The following is a 17199-nucleotide window of genomic DNA, read 5'->3' on the forward strand; positions in this document are numbered from 1 at the left end:
GTATATTTTATGGATTTGGTCACATGTGTTCTACAAGGAATAGTACCAGTCGGTTTTCAAAACACATACAATATAATTTTCAGAGCTATAAACCAGAGTTTTCACCAAATTATTTGTGATCACAGAGCATACTGCCTGGTATAGAATGATGTTCTCATGAGAGAAATATTAATATAATATAAAGATTAATTCTGCTTCCATTGTAATCTCAACAAATGCTCAGCAAACACATTAAATAAATAAATAAAAATAAAGACATCAAGGAGAAATACTATAAAGAGAAAGGAAAGAAAAGGTAGGGAAAACCAGAATAGAAAATGAAACCCAACCTGGACATCTGTAGCATTAACTGTAAAGCCAAAGAACTACAAAGTAAATTCCCCAAATTTGGCCTAAGAGCCCCAGTTGCATCCTTCAAAAGAAATGAGAAAATTTGGTGGTCTTGAAATCACAGCCGTAAAGCCAGAGGTTGAGAATTCCATATGGTCTCTATTTATCCAATGGAAGAGGCCTGGGATGCTATCCAAGGGTGCATGTATCACAGTAACTGAATTACATGCCAATGGGAAATATCTACATGCTGATAATTTTCTCTTCAACATATGTCCCTATGCATTCAAATGGGAAGCAGACTAGTTTACACCAGCATTGTTCTAACTTTTTTGCCCTCAGACCATGTAGAGTGAAAAATTGACTTTATCCAAAGACAGACCTGGCCTTTTTCCTGGCTCCTTGTGGGGCAACAGCTAAACCCTTGGAATTTCCTCACTGATATGAATATCTTGGTTAAGCGTTCGACTGCTAACCAAAAGGTCGGCAGCTCAAATCCACCAGCCCCTCCTTGGAAACACTATAAGACAGTTCTACTCTTTCCTCTTGGGTCACTATGAGTCGGAATTGATGGCAATGAGTTTGGTTTTTAGCTAGAAAGAATATCTTGGTTATTCATGGTGGGCCCGTCAAACCAAACCTGATAATTTATGCTAATGAGATGACTCAGGGTAGGATCTGTCACACCAATAGTCTCAGGGTGGGGGCTGGTCATGAAAGAAAGAGCAACCATGTGATTAATCATTTGGTCATGTAAAAGCAGCCTGACCTCAGGGGAGGAGAGAAGACTGGAGATTGAGTTCAAACACATAGGCAGTAATTTAATCAATCATGCCTACATAATGAGGCCCCAGTGAAAACTCTGGACACCAAAGCTGGGGTGAGCATCTTGGTCTGGCAAAACCCCATGCACCGTTGTCACACTTTAGTACCAGGAGGGTGACGTATCCCTGCGGATGACGGAAGCTTTGGGTTTGGAACCCTCTCAGAACCTGCCCTATGCATTCCTCCATTTGGCTGGTTCTGATTTGTATTCTTTTGAGATAATAAAACTGTAAGCATAAGTACAGTGCTTTCCTGAGTTCCATGAGTCATTCTAGTGAATTATCAAACCTGAAAATGATTGTGAGAACCCCCAAATTTGTAACCAGATGGCCAAAAGTAAGGGTGGCCCTGGGAACCCCAGAACTTACAGCTGGCATCTGAAGTAAAGACAGTCTTGTGGGGGACTTTACTTTCAGGGTGTGCAACTTGATAATCTTATTGGAGTTCCCTTTACACTCTTTAAAATTACTGAGAACTGAAAGAACATTTGTTTTGTATCTCATATCTACCAATATTTACCACACTAGAAATTTAAACAGAAATTTTGAAAATAGTAAGTTATTTAAAAATAACAATACATCCATTACATGTTAACATTAATATTTTTTATAAAATGTCTTCCAAAACAAAACAAAAAATTTAGTGATGAAGTGGTATTGTTTAACACTTATTTTTGCAAATTTATTTAATATCTGGCTTAATAGAAGACAACTGGATTCTCATATCTGATTTTGCTCTTCATCTGTTGTGATATGTTGTTTTGGTTCAAGTATATGAAGAAAATCTGGCCTCACACAACTACGTAGTTGAAAAAGGGAGGAGTATTTTATTGGCACTTTTAGGCCATTGTGGTATTCTTCTTTGATACTACATCAGTACTGGACAAGTGGTAGTTTCTTAAAGATTAGTTATAATGTGGACACTGAAACATTATCAAGGAACTTTTTGTATTCTGTCACATGAAAATCATTGGTCTATCTTGCACTTTCAATGAATCTTTTACCAGTGCATGGTTTTGTTACATCATGCATTGGTCATTTGGAAATTACTGGTTCACTGAGTTATGCAGATCTTCTAAATGACTCATTTCATTATATGCTATCAAAAATTATATTCATTAATACCAAATCCATGTCATCAAAAAATACTGAAAGTATTCAGAAACTCATGGCACAGTTAACAAGTTTTCCAAAATTCTAATTTTCACTTGAAGAAGCAATTTATATCTTTGACAACAAATAATATTATTTTTTTGAAATGACAGGATCACTTCACCCATTTTCAAGCAAAAAGAAAATGTATCCTAAATACCCAAATTTGAACAATGATATTTTTTTCTGTCGGTCATTGTTTCAAGTAAAAGGGCATCCCCTGGAAAAAGCAGCTAGTTCGGCTCACAACTCAAGCAGTCACACAGTCCTCTGTGTCAAGCGGTATGCAGCAGAAGTGCTGTATGTGTACACCCCATTTCATCACGAAGAATGTTAAAAAAATTTACTCAGGGGCTGAGATTTAATGCACGTAATAATTTTTACTGCTACACTAGGGCCTGTGAGCACCTGGCAGTGAATACATAATGGCTACTAGCACAGTTGGTGCCACTTCTTTGATTTGTTCTCAGGCACCAGTAGTCTTACCCACCATAGCTCTTGCGCTGTGAGTGCAAACGACAACACAATGAAAAAGGCAAATAACATCTCAGCAATACTATGGTTACCCAAAGCAGGTCTTGCCCAATGTGGCTTCTCCTCAATAACAAAGCTGAGGAGGGAGGAATAGCGTTTATTGAAAGCGTGCAGGCAAGGAGCAAGGAGGATTATACCTCAAATCAAGCTCCTTGCGCAAAGGGAAGCAGAACGTTTTATACCGTCTCTCATAAGGAAGTACATACGATCATGGACTACATAGGTTATTGCGGCGCACATGTGCAGTAAGATGAATTGCCTTTTTCTTTGGCATGTGGGTTAGTAAACGGTTTGACTGGCTTGAGCCACACCCAGCGCTTTGAGGACAGTGGACAGGAGGGAGCAAATTCTGCTTGGTCTGAGCAGCTCCCAGCTGAGCCACACCTATTGCCATCACCCAAGGTTTTGTTTGATAACAGCTAAGCAGCGCCTGGCCGTGTTGGCTATCGTGAACATAGTTTTGACCGTGTGAACCTTATGAAAAAATTTTGGAAGCCCTCAGAGGTGGGTTGGTGCACACGCTGACATTGCTGGTTTCTTCTGAGAAAGGAAAGAACTTATCATCCACTAACTGAACTTCACCAGGGGGACTGAAGATTGCCAAGCACCAGTTCCCAAGCATCAAGTAAAATGATGCCAGGGCATCAGCGGCTAGGAACTCTACCAACTACTATCCATAAATTAAAAGGGATTTTGCCTCCTTAGCATGTGATTTTTTTGGAAGAAGCTTTCAGTGCTCGGTTCTGAAGGAAGCCAAGAGACATTTTATTGTAATGATTCATCTTAGTGTTGAGCTCAGATCAAGCACCAAAGCAGTTTTGATAAGCTTTCAGACAAACACATCAAGGTAATTTCTCTTTTACCACGTACTCTTGGGGTCTGGCTCAGAAGGAATAACAACATTCTTGGCTAATGGTTAGGAAAAATTAATAATGATTCAAAAAATGAAAACATCCAAAAACCTCTCTCAAGCTCTTTAGTCTCAAAGAGGAATAATTTTCTGTTAATCTCTGTATTTATGTGAAGCCACTGTACAGGAAATTCAGAATCCAACTTGGATACATCAATTAGCCTAAAGAACATTGAAGTCAGAGAGCTCTGTAGGCCAAAACCCTGTTCCCTAATGGCACTCTACACAGGAATGCAAACCATAATTAAGGCAACCAGCAATACCGCCTGATAAAACCAGTTTCACAATCATTCTCACCATTTCTGTCTCTCCTGTCACAGAATAAGGCCATTTCCCGGTAAGATATTCCCTCCACTCACTTCCCTCTCCAGTGCTTTAACAGGAACTGAGGGTGTCTGCACTGCAGTAACATCAGACGGTACTGGGTATTAGCAGAAGTTATCATTATTTCACTATATAAAAAAAAAAAAAAATGTAAACAGTGTTGGAACTTTGGATGCATATGGGAATAAAGACCAGAAGATGCATGCAGAAATCTGAAGTGTAGTTAAATGAGAGCATCATGAGTGTAAACTGGTATAAAAATGGTTTTTAGACTGGGTTATAGAAGACATCAAGGAGGGAATAAGGAAATTCATAGAATGCAACGAGAATGAAAATACTTCCTATCAAAACCTCTGGGACACAGCAAAAGCAGTGATCAGAGGCCAATTTATATCGATAAATGCACACATACAAAAAGAAGAAAGAGCCAAAATCAGAGAACTGTCCCGACAACTTGAACAAATAGAAAGTGAGCAACAAAAGAACCCATCAGGCACCAGAAGAAAACAAATAATAAAAATTAGAGCTGAACTTAAATGAATTAGAAAACAGAAAAACAATTGAAAGAATTAACAAAGCCAAAAGCTGGTTCTTTGAAAAAATTAACAAAATTGATAAACCACTGGCTAGACTGACTAAAGAAAAACAGGAAAGGAAACAAATAACCCGAATAAGAAACGAGAAGGACCACATCACAACAGAACCAAATGAAATTAAAAGAATCATTTCAGATTACTACAAAAAATTGTACTCTAACAAATTTGAAAACCTAGAAGAAATGGATGAATTCTTGGAAAAATACTACCTACCTAAACTAACACATTCAGAAGTAGAACAACTAAATAGACCCATAACAAAAAAAGAGATTGAAAAGGTAATCAAAAAACTTCCAACAAAAAAAAGTCCTGGCCCGGACGGCTTCACTGCAGAGTTCTACCAAACCTTCAGAGAAGACTTAACACCACTACTACTGAAGGTATTTCAAAGCATAGAAAAAGACGGAATACTACCCAACTCATTCTTTGAAGCTACCATCTCCCTGATACCAAAACCAGGTAAAGACATTACAAAAAAAGAAAATTATAGACCTATATCCCTCATGAACATAGATGCAAAAATCCTCAACAAAATTCTAGCCAATAGAATCCAACGACACATCAAAAAAATAATTCACCCTGATCAAGTGGGATTTATACCAGGTATGCAAGGCTGGTTTAATATCAGAAAAACCATTAATGTAATCCATCACATAAATAAAACAAAAGACAAAAACCACATGATCTTATCAATTGATGCAGAAAAGGCATTTGACAAAGTTCAACACCCATTTATGATAAAAACTCTTACCAAAATAGGAATTGAAGGAAAATTCCTCAACATAATAAAGGGCATCTATTTTTTTTTTTTTTTATGGAAAGCCAACAGCCAACATCACTCTAAATGGAGAGAACCTGAAAGCATTTCCCTTGAGAACGGGAACCAGACAAGGATGCCCTTTATCACCGCTCTCATTCAACATTGTGCTAGAAGTCCTAGCCAGGGCAATTAGGCTAGACAAAGAAATAAAAGGCATACGGATTGGCAAGGAGAAAGTAAAATTATCTCTATTTGCAGATGACGTGATCTTATACACAGAAAACCCTAAGGAATCCTCCAGAAAACTACTGAAACTAATAGAAGAGTTTGGCAGAGTCTCAGGTTATAAAATAAACATACAAAAATCACTTGGATTCCTCTACATCAACAAAAAGAACACCGAAGAGGAAATCACCAAATCAATACCATTCACAGTAGCCCCCAAGAAGATAAAATACTTAGGAATAAATCTTACCAAGGATGTAAAAGACCTATACAAAGAAAACTACAAAGCTCTACTACAAGAAATTAAAAAGGACATACTTAAGTGGAAAAACATACCTTGCTCATGGATAGGAAGACTTAACATAGTAAAAATGTCTATTCTACCAAAAGCCATCTATATACACAATGCACTTCCGATCCAAATTCCAATGTCATTTTTTAAGGTGATAGAGAAACAAATCACCAATTTCATATGGAAGGGAAAGAAGCCTCGGATAAGAAAACCATTACTGAAAAAGAAGAAGAAAGTGGGAGGCTTCACTCTACCTGATTTCAGAAGCTATTATACAGCCACAGTAGTCAAAACAGCCTGGTACTGGTACAACAACAGGCACATAGACCAATGGAACAGAATTGAGAACCCAGATATAAATCCATCCACATATAAGCAGCTGATATTTGACAAAGGCCCGGTGTCAGTTAATTGGGGAAAAGAGAGTCTTTTTAACAAATGGTGCTGGCATAACTGGATATCCATTTGCAAAAAAATGAAACAGGACCCATACCTCACACCATGCACAAAAACTAACTCCAAGTGGATCAAAGACCTAAACATAAAGACCAAAACGATAAAGATCATGGAAGAAAAAATAGGGACAACCCTAGGAGCCCTAATACAAGGCATAAACAGAATACAAAACATTACCAAAAACGACAAAGAGAAACCAGATAACTGGGAGCTCCTAAAAATCAAACACCTATGCTCATCTAAAGACTTCACCAAAAGAGTAGAAAGACCACCTACAGACTGGGAAAGAATTTTCAGCTATGACATCTGAGACCAGCACCTAATCTCTAAAATCTACATGATTCTGTCAAAACTCAACCACAAAAAGACAAACAACCCAATCAAGAAGTGGGCAAAGGATATGAACACACACTTCACTAAAGAAGGTATCCAGGCAGCTAACAGATACATGAGAAAATGCTCTCGATCATTAGCCATTAGAGAAATGCAAATTAAAACTACGATGAGATTCCATCTCACACCAACAAGGCTGGCATTAATCCAAAAAACATAAAATAATAAATGTTGGAGAGGCTGCGGAGAGATTGGAACTCTTATACACTGCTGGTGGGAATGTAAAATGGTACAACCACTTTGGAAATCTATCTGGCGTTTTCTTAAAAAGTTAGAAATAGAACTACCATACAACCCAGAAATCCCACTCCTCAGAATATACCCGAGAGAAATAAGAGCCTTTACACGAACAGATACATGCACACCCATATTTACTGCAGCACTGTTTACAATAGCAAAAAGCTGGAAGCAACCAAGGTGTCCATCAACAGATGAATGGTTAAATAAGTTATGGTATATTCACACAATGGAATACTAGGCATCGATAAAGAACAGTGATGAATCTGTGAAACATTTCATAACATGGAGGAACCTGGAAGGCATTATGCTGAGTGAAATTAGTCAGAGGCAAAAGGACAAATATTGTATAAGACCACTATTATAAGATCTTGAGAAATAGTATAAACTGAGAAGAAGACATACTTTTGTGGTTACGAGGGGGGGAGGGAGGAAGGGAGGGAGAGGGTTTTTTACTGATTAATTAGCTGATAAGAACTTCTTTACATGAAAGGAAGGACAACACTCAATACATGGAAGGTCAGCTCAACTGGACTGCACTGGACCAAAAGCAAAGAAGTTTCCGGGATAAACTGAATACTTCAAAGGTCAGTGGAGCAAGGGCGGGGGTTTGGGAACCATGGTTTAAAGGGACTTCTAAATCAATTGGCAAAATAATTCTATTATGAAAACATTCTGCATCACACTTTGAAATGTGGCGTCTGGGGTCTTAAAAGCTAACAAGTGGCCATCTAAGATGCATCAATTGGTCTCAACCCCCCTGGACCAAAGGAGAATGAAGAACACCAAGGTCACACGACAACTAAGAGCCCAAGAGACAGAGAGGGCCACATGAACCAGAGACCTACATTATCCTGAGACCAGAAGAACTAGTTGGTACCTGGCCACAATCGATGACTGCCCTCACGGAGCACAATAGAGAACTTCTGAGGGAGCAGGAGATCAGTGGGATGCAGACCCCAAATTCTCGTAAAAAGACCATACTTAATGGTCTGGATGCGACTAGAGGAATCCCGGCGGTCATGGTCCCCAAACCTTCTGTTGGCACAGGACGGGAGCCATCCCTGAAGACAATTCATCAGACATGAAAGCGACTGGACAGTGGGTAGGAGAGAGATGCTGATGAAGAGTGAGCTAATAATATCAGGTGGACACCTGAGACTGTGTTAGCATCTCCTGTCTGGAGGGGGGATGGGAGGATAGAGAGAGTTGGAGGCTGCCAAAGTTTTCACAAAAGGAGAGACTGGAAGGGCTGACTCATTAGGGGGAGAGTAAATGGGAGTAAGGAGTAAGATGTATATTAACTTATGTGTGACAGACTGACTTGATTTGTAAACGTTCACTTGAAGCTCAATAAAAGTTAATAAAAAAGTGGTTTTTACAATACTAATAAATGGTTTTACAAGAATTGTGATAGTTGACTCGGGGCCAAATGCTGGTTGGAAATTACTGCTCCCCCAGGGTCAGCATTTCACTTTCCTGACCCTACCAAATCAAGTTGCAGTAGCCTTGTAGCCATCATGAAGTCTACAACTCAAGATTCAAGTATTTCTGTCACCCCAGAAGACAAAGAATTCCATAACAATATGTGGCCTAACACATCATTAAACGAAGAAAATTCATATGAGGAAGAACCAAAGGAAGTGTGGAGGAAACCTTAGAGAAGTTAGAAACAACGTTTAAATTAAAATGTTAACTATGTTCTCTCTCATGAAGTGTGTTCTAAGAGGAAAAAAAAAAAAACAACAACAAAAAAACCCCCAAACCAAATCCATTGCTGTTGAGTCAATTCCAACTCATAGTAACCATATAGGACAGGGTAGAACTGCCCCCATAGGGTTTCCAAGGACTGGCTGGTGGATTCTGCCAACTGTTTGGTTAGCAGCCCAGCCCTTAACCACTTCATCACCAGGGCTCCCTGAGTCGAGAAAAGTATGTAAATAACCAATAAACCTCTCTTTTGACATTTATTCATTAATTGTTTTGTTAGATGCTGCAAGTTGGCCCCGACTCATTCACTGGGACCCCATGCACGATGGAACGAAACACTGCCTAGTCCTACATCATTGCCATGACTAGTGTGGATCAGACCACTGTGATTCATAGGGTTTTAATTAACTGATTTTGGGAAGTAGATCACCAAGTCTTTCTTCCTAGTCTATCTTAGCCTAGAAGCTCCACTAAAACCTGCTCAGTATCACAGCAATACGAAAGCCTCCATTGCAGAATGGATGGTGGCTGCACATAAGGTGCATTGGCTGGGATCAAATTATCAAGATATCTAAACTGGGTGTGGAGGTTTTAAAACATGGTCACAAATTCTTTCACTGACTTTCAGTTGAGAAGTGGGGTATTTGACCCCTTCCCTTGACTCTTTTTGGGCTTCTGGCTGCTTCAACCAGTGCAGTACAGCTGAAGTGACACTATGTGACTTCTGAGGCTGTAGTTTCTACCTTGACACTGAGAACTTGGAGGCCTGAGCTACCTTGAAAGAAGTCTGACTGTCCTAGAATACCAGGCTAGACTATCCTAGAATACTATCCTAGAATACCACGATGAGGGCAGTTCATTAAGCCAGTCCAGCTAAGCCCCATCCTTCAGCAACCTAGCCACAGTGCTGAACATAGGAGTGAAGAACCCATCTTGGAAGTGGATCCTCCAGCCCCAGCCCCTTGGGTCAGCTCCAGTCATTCATGTCACACCAGCTGAGACCCAAACAGTGGAGCAGAGAAGAGCTGTTCCACTATGCTCTTTCTAAGTTCCTGACCTGGAGAACCCATGGGCATAATAAAGTGGTTGTTGCTTTACAGGACTAAGTTCTGGAAGGTTTGCTACTTAGCAACGTATGATTAAAATGGGGCGGAGGGGTAGAAGAGGATTTATTAAACAAACAGGAACCCACAAACTTCATTTGTAACTGATGGTTCTGTTTTGTCTGTACTTGGTTCATTTGGTCATTTCTTCAAAGGCAGCAGTTGAATGAGATTGAGAATGGCTTATCTGAGATCAGTCAACAGAGAAAGCATGTAAAAAGCTCAGAGAGTTTCTCTCAAAACCCGTCTATATCTATTAGTAATGACTTGGTATACTCATGGCTCTATGTGTGTGTTAACACTAAGCTTAGGGGTTTAAGCAAGACTAGGAAAATGTAGTAATTCTTCGTTTAGGGGAAGGGAGACAAAAGCAAGGTCTATGAAATGAAACATTAAAAATGACACTTAAAATATTGGTTAACTATTCCAAAAGTGAAGGTCGTGATATTTATTAACCTGTTGCTGTTGAGCCGTTTCCGACTCATAGCGACCCTGTAGGGTAGAGCTGCCCCACAGGGTTTCCAAGGAGCAGCTGGTGAATTCGAAGTGCCAGCCTTTGGGTTAACAGCCATAGCTCAGTGTAGCTCTTAAACACTGTGTCACCAGGGCTCCATAATATTTGTATGCTTCCTTAAATTCCCTGAATTTTGAATCCTTAAAATTTAGTGCCCAACATGAAACTGTTCTCTAATCCTAAACCTGTCTCAACTTCTTGATTATTTGCCATTGTAAGGACAATTACAAGAAAGACTTAAGACCCATGAAGTGAAAATCTAACCTGTGTCTCATCCACAAAATGTAAAAAAATTTAACCAAAACGTCATGATCACCAGCTAAGTTCCATGAGGGTGGGATTTTGTTTTGTAGTGTGCTGTGCCCCTCAGCACCCAGAATAGTGCTTGGCCTATAGTAGATGTTCAATAAATCTATTATTAAATAAATGACTGAACAATGAGAGGCCCTACAGGGTGGGCAACTGCAGAGAAGAGAGAAGATGTCCATAAATTCCCTGAGGACAAAAACAGTCCTCAGTGCATATTCAGGTTACTACCAAAGAAAAGTGAAATCAACCAAAAGACTATATAAGGAAGGAAGATAAGATTTCATGTGGAATTCACTGAGATGTCTAATATGATAGGAAAAGGCTGTGGGTGTGGGAGGAGTGTGTGAAGTAATCAGTGAAAACGCAGTATTGGCTAAAATTTCATGGGATTGCAGGACAGGGTAGCTGTATATCTTCAGTTCAATGTTACCATCACATATTAGGGCTTCTCATTTAAGACAATCACCAAGTGGCATATAAATTCAGGCAACTGAATAATTTGTATTCAGTAGGAAAATATTTTTTCCTTATGTTTGGTGACATATGTAAGAACATTTTCCCCAATAGAGTTTAGCCAGATTCATTTCAGCTTTGTACCAGTGCCTCCAATACAAATTCACGCTAGGTTCTTTGTCACAAATGGCTCTCAAAGCTGAACAATGAAAAAATGCCCACACAACTTCATTCCCAACTTGTAAAACAGATCCATCATTATTCACAAACAGAAACACACTCAAGAATAGTAACTGTGATGATGATGATGTTGATAATAGCTACTTTTATCAAATGGTTACTGAATACCGGCACGGAGTTCAGTGTTTATTTTACTGTTGCTCACACCTACTCTGTAGGGAAGATATTATCATTATTGTCATCCCTACTTTTGACAAGAAGCTAAGAGGTGAAATAACTTGCCCAAGACCAAATATGTGGTGAAGCTAGGATTCATACCCTGGTCCCTCTGACTACAGAGTTGGAGTTCTTGAGTCCTAGACTACATTGTTTGTTAAAACTTTTATTAAGCTCACCTAACCCATGTCCTGCTACAAAAGTACAAGCATAATTACCCAATTAATACTTAGCACATTTCTATATGCAATAATGATAATATGTATTTTTTTTTTTCCAAAAAAGAAAATGTTGCCCTCCTTGCTCACAAGCATGTCAACTTGGTAAATATCTGACCCACGTCAGCATTTCAGCAGCACTGTGGCATGCTGTCCAGCCAGACTCACTCTCTAAATTAGCCCAGTTCTTGAGAACCAAAAAAAAAAAAAAATTAACCTACAAAGATGTCATTTATCTCAATATATTAGCAAAAATGTCCTTCCTAGAAGTGTGTCAAGAACTATTTAACAAATGGCTCTTTTGGTGGACAAAGAAGTGACCCTAAGAAGCTCCTCACCTCTGAGATTTCAACAAGGAGACCAGTCAGACATACAGATGAGAAAAGGGCCTACTTACAGAAGCTAAGCCTTGTCCAGGGCTCTGAACTCCACTCTTGATGGCATGGCAAATGGGAAAAGCACAAGTTCAGAAGTTCAGCAGACTGGGTTCCAATCTTGACTTTACCACTTAGGAATAATTTGGTGAACGTGGACATTGATTTTTAATCTCTCAAATCCTTAGGTTCTTTCAGGTAAACTGGCAGTTGTATAATCTACCCAAAGTAGAGTTGTCAGTTTTACTACATAAAAATACCGGAGATCTACTTAAATTTGAATTTCAGATAAACAACGAACACTTTTAAGTATAAGTATGTCCCAAATAGAGGTTCCTGGGTGGCACACAGTTTGCACTGGGTTACTAACCTAAGGGTGGGCAGTTTGAACTCACCCAGGGGCACCAAAAAAGAAAGGTCTGGTGATCTGCTTCTTTAAAGTTTATAGCCAAGAAAACCCTGTGGTGTAGTCCTACCTGTGACACCTGGAGTCGCTATGAGTCAGAATTGCCTGGACAGCAAGGGATTTGGTTTGATTTCCGAACAAGATTATATTTACAGGTACCAAGGGTTAGGACTTCAACATAGCTTTTTCAGGGACGTCATTAAATCCATAACAATTAGGAACAAAGATTCTGAAAAAGGGGAGTTTTATGGGACTGCACAGAAATAATTTGAATAGTTAGAGTGGTAAAGCTATGTGTAGAATTTCCATGGGTAGCAATAAGAGTCTTATTCACCCAGTAGCTTGAGTCGTTTTAGAGGTAACCTAATTTACTGAGTACCTGTGCTGGTAAATCTATGTTAATGTTCATGATTGGGTCAGAATAAGGGGAAAGAATGGCTAAAAATGGCATGCTCTGAAAGCATTTTCCTGCCTCTTCAAAATATTTCTGAGAGAAAGAGCCCCATGGGCTTACTCCCATGCGTTGTGCTGTAATAAATTTATATCAAAGGTAAAGGACAGAGAGAAACAGAGCAAGGGGAAGGTCTTCTCTCGCAGAAAACTGAGGGTACCTGTTCTCTGATGACCAGGGCTCTTCCACCAATGAAGCAGTACAATGTTTGCTCTTCTTAAGCAACGATTCTCAAGATTTTCGCTTTTTTTTTTTTTTTGGTGGGGGGCACTTTCCTCCATGTTCTAAATATGATTATGGTACAATTTTCTTTTTTTTAGTTTTAGGCTGTCATGGATTGAACTGTATCCCCCCTCCCCCCGCGCCCATATATCTGTCAACTTGGCTAGGTCATAATTCCCAGTATTGTATGATCGTCCACCATTTTGTCATCTGATATGATTTCCCTGTGTCTTGTAAATTCTATCACTATGATGTAATGAGATGGATTAGTGACAGTTATACTGATGAGATCTACAAGGTTAGATAGTGTTTTAAGCCAATCTCTTTTGAGATACAAAAGGGTTAAGCAAACGGAGAGACACCAGGACCTCATACCACCAAGAAAGAAGTGCAGGGAGCAGAGTGTGTCCTTTGCACCCAAGGTTCCTGCATGGAGAAACTCCTAGACCAAGGGAAGATCGATGACAAGGACATTCTTCCAGAGCCGACAGAAAGATAAAGCCTTCTCCTGGAGCTGGTGCCCTGAATTGGGACTTCTAGCTTACTAGATTATGAGAGAATAAACTTCTCTATGTTAAAACCATGCTATTGTGGTATTTCTGTTATAGCAGCACTAGATGACCAAGATATAGATGTTATCACATTAAGTTCCTACTATAAAAACAGGACTTAATCCCTTTTACATGGGCAGTGGCCGTAGCAGCAGCACCACCCCTTCTCTCCCTCTCTCTCTCACACACACAGTGCCTCTCCCATACTGTAAATTCTCTTACAATTTTTTTTACTCAGCAAATATTTATTTGTAGAAAATCTGTAAATAACACAAATACTTTTTCACAATCATAACAATGTTTACTTTCTGATATTTTTTAATTTTCTTCTGGAAAAACAAGCGAAACTAAGACGTGTTTGAAAAGTGAGAAGTTGAAAAGTTTTAAAGCCTCCAAAAATGTTGCATAAACTCAGTACACTAATGTCATACTTGGCAGCTTTTAGGACACTTTTTTCAGAAGAATTTGCAAATTCAGGTCCTCCATGGGCCAAGTAGATAATATAAATGAATGGAACAGAGTTGGTGGCACTTTGGTAAGCTAGAGAGCACAGGCCCCTCCGAAGAAAGCAATTAATACCATGAGAGAGTTCAGGCCTCACAGGCAGCACTCCTGGTGTTTAAACGGAAGCAGAAATCTGGACTTTTATGTGAAACGTCCTGATTTTTTACAGTAATGGCTCACTTTTCTTTTTTTACGATACTATGTAGGCCAAACAAAACATATCGATAGGCAGGATTATGACCTTTGGGTCACAGCGTATACTTCCCGACCTTTTTGAATAGCATATAGTCTTGCACCTTTCTGTTTATCATTTTATTTGTAGAGAGACTAGAATAAAATGAAATACCAGGGCAAGTGAAATAAAATTCATCTCAAAATTACATGAAGTCTAGTCAATTCTGGTCATTTTGCTGAAATACCAAATCCTATTTACATTTCTAAGCATTCTGGTTAGTAATAAAAGGTACTGAGTGAGAATGAAGGGAGAAGAAGGGAGGAAAAAGTGAGGAAAACCACTACTTTGACCAAGATCACAGTCAGCTTCCAGACTTTAAGCAATAAAGTAATCCATGTGCTGGAATTCGAGAACTTCATTGCCCCAACTAATCCAACCTGGCTGTAAATTTCCAAGCAAACAGCTCCAAATACTTCCCATCAGGCTTGATGTGGTCTTTTAGAACCTCATCAAGAGGTGGCTTATGGGAGTGAAAAGTACAGGGCAGGCCGACAATTAATTTATGATCTGGAATGAGGAGCAGTCTTTCACTGGCATTCCTTAATGGTAAAGCAGCTTTTTTTTCCTCAAACTCTCCCCAGAATAAGACCTTTATAAGGCTTTTTGTGTAGAGAATCTAATGAAAACACACACACACACAAATGAAAACACAAGCTGTCCTGAATTAGTGATTTTTTACCCCGTGCCATTCAGCAACTATCTCCACAGACCAAGAGGGATAAAGGTCTTACTTTACAAAACGCAGGTGCTTCTGTCTATTGGTCACCCAAGTCATCACAAGACAGTTTGGAGCAGCCATTTTAGGGAAAGGTATTTGCTTTATTGGCGTAGGTGGTAAGTTACTGTTCCTGTTACTTCTTTACACTGATTTGTTCTGCCATGGTGGGTCTATCACAATTTCGTCATATTTTTTCCTACAATTCAGAAGCAGTTGTATACAAAAAATGTCAGACAAAAGAAAACCACGTTTTGGTGGCAACAAGTATTTCTGTCCCATTAAAATAATCATTTTTGTGAGAAGCTAGAGTTGTTTTTAGTAACCTGTGAAAATAAATCCTGCTCTGTAACAGACATATCATCTTCCATCAACTGTAACGTCTGAAGTTCCATTTCATACAGAGAAGGCAAATGCTTTACCATTTCACATAATTCTGATAAATTGCAACATCAAGTGGTAAAGTAATGTGCTTACTACACTTGTCCCATTTTTCAGAAAGTAGATAAAGAAAACTACTTTTTAGACCTTCTTGGACTAACTGTGAAGATCCTTCCCAAACTCTGCCTCCTGATCTTTGTATGGTATTCCACAGCATCCAATCCACTTGATTATAAACCACACATCTTCGGTGCTTCTTTCCAGTGATAAATGTGGAGATTTCTTTCTCAACACCATCCATTAGATCTTCCTTTTCATCACTTCGTTGGCATTCTTCATGACCAGCTGAAATCATATATAGTTTGGTGACATCAAATAATTTGGATCGAAAAGCATATTTTTTGTATGAGCATGTCACTATTTCCTCTATCATCGTTCTCAGGCTTAGTGGTCAAATCGGAAGCAATAAAGGTAAGAGAGGGTCCAAAAGAAGACATAGAATCCATTTGAAGTAGGCTCATTTTTACTGTAACAAGGCTTGTGGCACTGGTGAAGCTGATAGTTTATCTTGCTGATGAAAGAAAGATGATCCAGTAACCACTCAGGTCCACAGACATTCTCTTCCATAAAAAGCACCTCTAGGAATTAGAGACTAGAAGTAAAACTCAACTTTCAAGATCAAGTCTTTAAATATTATGTATTTCAGTAAAAATATACTTCATACAATCAGACGTGTTTGATATGCCAGTATATAAACTTCTCACATTTAGCATTCGTGTAGTAGTTCTAAGGAAAATTACAGCTTCTTGATACAAACTTCTTTTAATGTCAGAGTTGATCATTTAAAATTATCAGCCGATTTGGCCAAAGATAGTTAAAACCTGATTTTATTTCTGTAAATCCAGTTTGGTCCTCCTCTCTTCCTGGGCCCTCCACACCCCCCTGGATAAGTCCCTGGGTCTAGCCACTGAGTATACAATCTCCAAGTCAGCAAGTCATTGAATTTTTAAAAGGTGAAAGTGCCTGCTTCCCCTGTCAGAAAAATGCACGCTGCCTTCCCAGACTCCCGTCATAAGGACAGAACCCATCTAAGTAGTGATTATGAAAGATGCCCCTTTCAAGACAACGGGAAAAAGACTTCTTTTTCAGAGAGTCAATGGGTGCAGCCATGTTTCTGTACTGAAAGCATTTCCAGGGCAATTTTGAGGGCTCTTCCCGCTCCTCAGCAACATAGAGCTCTTAGGTCTTAAGAACTTAGGTTGAAGGGCCCAGCTAAATTTCGTAGGAGACGCTTAGGGTGGCCTGGAGACACCAGTGGGCACCGTGAGGTGGCTGAGTGATACCGGCATGTGGAGTTTGGGTGACTATGCAGGGGTGCACCTAAATTCTCTTACCAATTTTTCAGGACTTCCAACAGGTTCATTTCAGTTTGATCTTCTGCTGAGACTTCACCTTTTCACCCCAGATATACTGAATCAGAATCGGATTCAGTATATCTGGGATAAAAAGGCAAATTCTCAGCTGGGAGTCAGACCAGAACAAAGTAGCTTTAAGTCTTTTTTTTTTTTTTTTTAATTAAATAACTATTTAGTATTCAATTATTATGACCCATTGTTTTAGACAC

At 39.2% G+C, this 17199-nt stretch overlaps 1 pseudogene; it reads right to left on the reverse strand.

The window, feature by feature from the left end:
- Positions 1 to 14609: 14609 nt before the first annotated feature.
- On the reverse strand, positions 14610 to 16624 carry LOC100671819 (N(6)-adenine-specific methyltransferase METTL4-like; annotated as a pseudogene).
- Positions 16625 to 17199: the final 575 nt, after the last annotated feature.

This window comes from Loxodonta africana, chromosome 4 (assembly GCF_030014295.1).
Source record: "Loxodonta africana isolate mLoxAfr1 chromosome 4, mLoxAfr1.hap2, whole genome shotgun sequence".
NCBI classification, from domain to species: domain Eukaryota; kingdom Metazoa; phylum Chordata; class Mammalia; order Proboscidea; family Elephantidae; genus Loxodonta; species Loxodonta africana.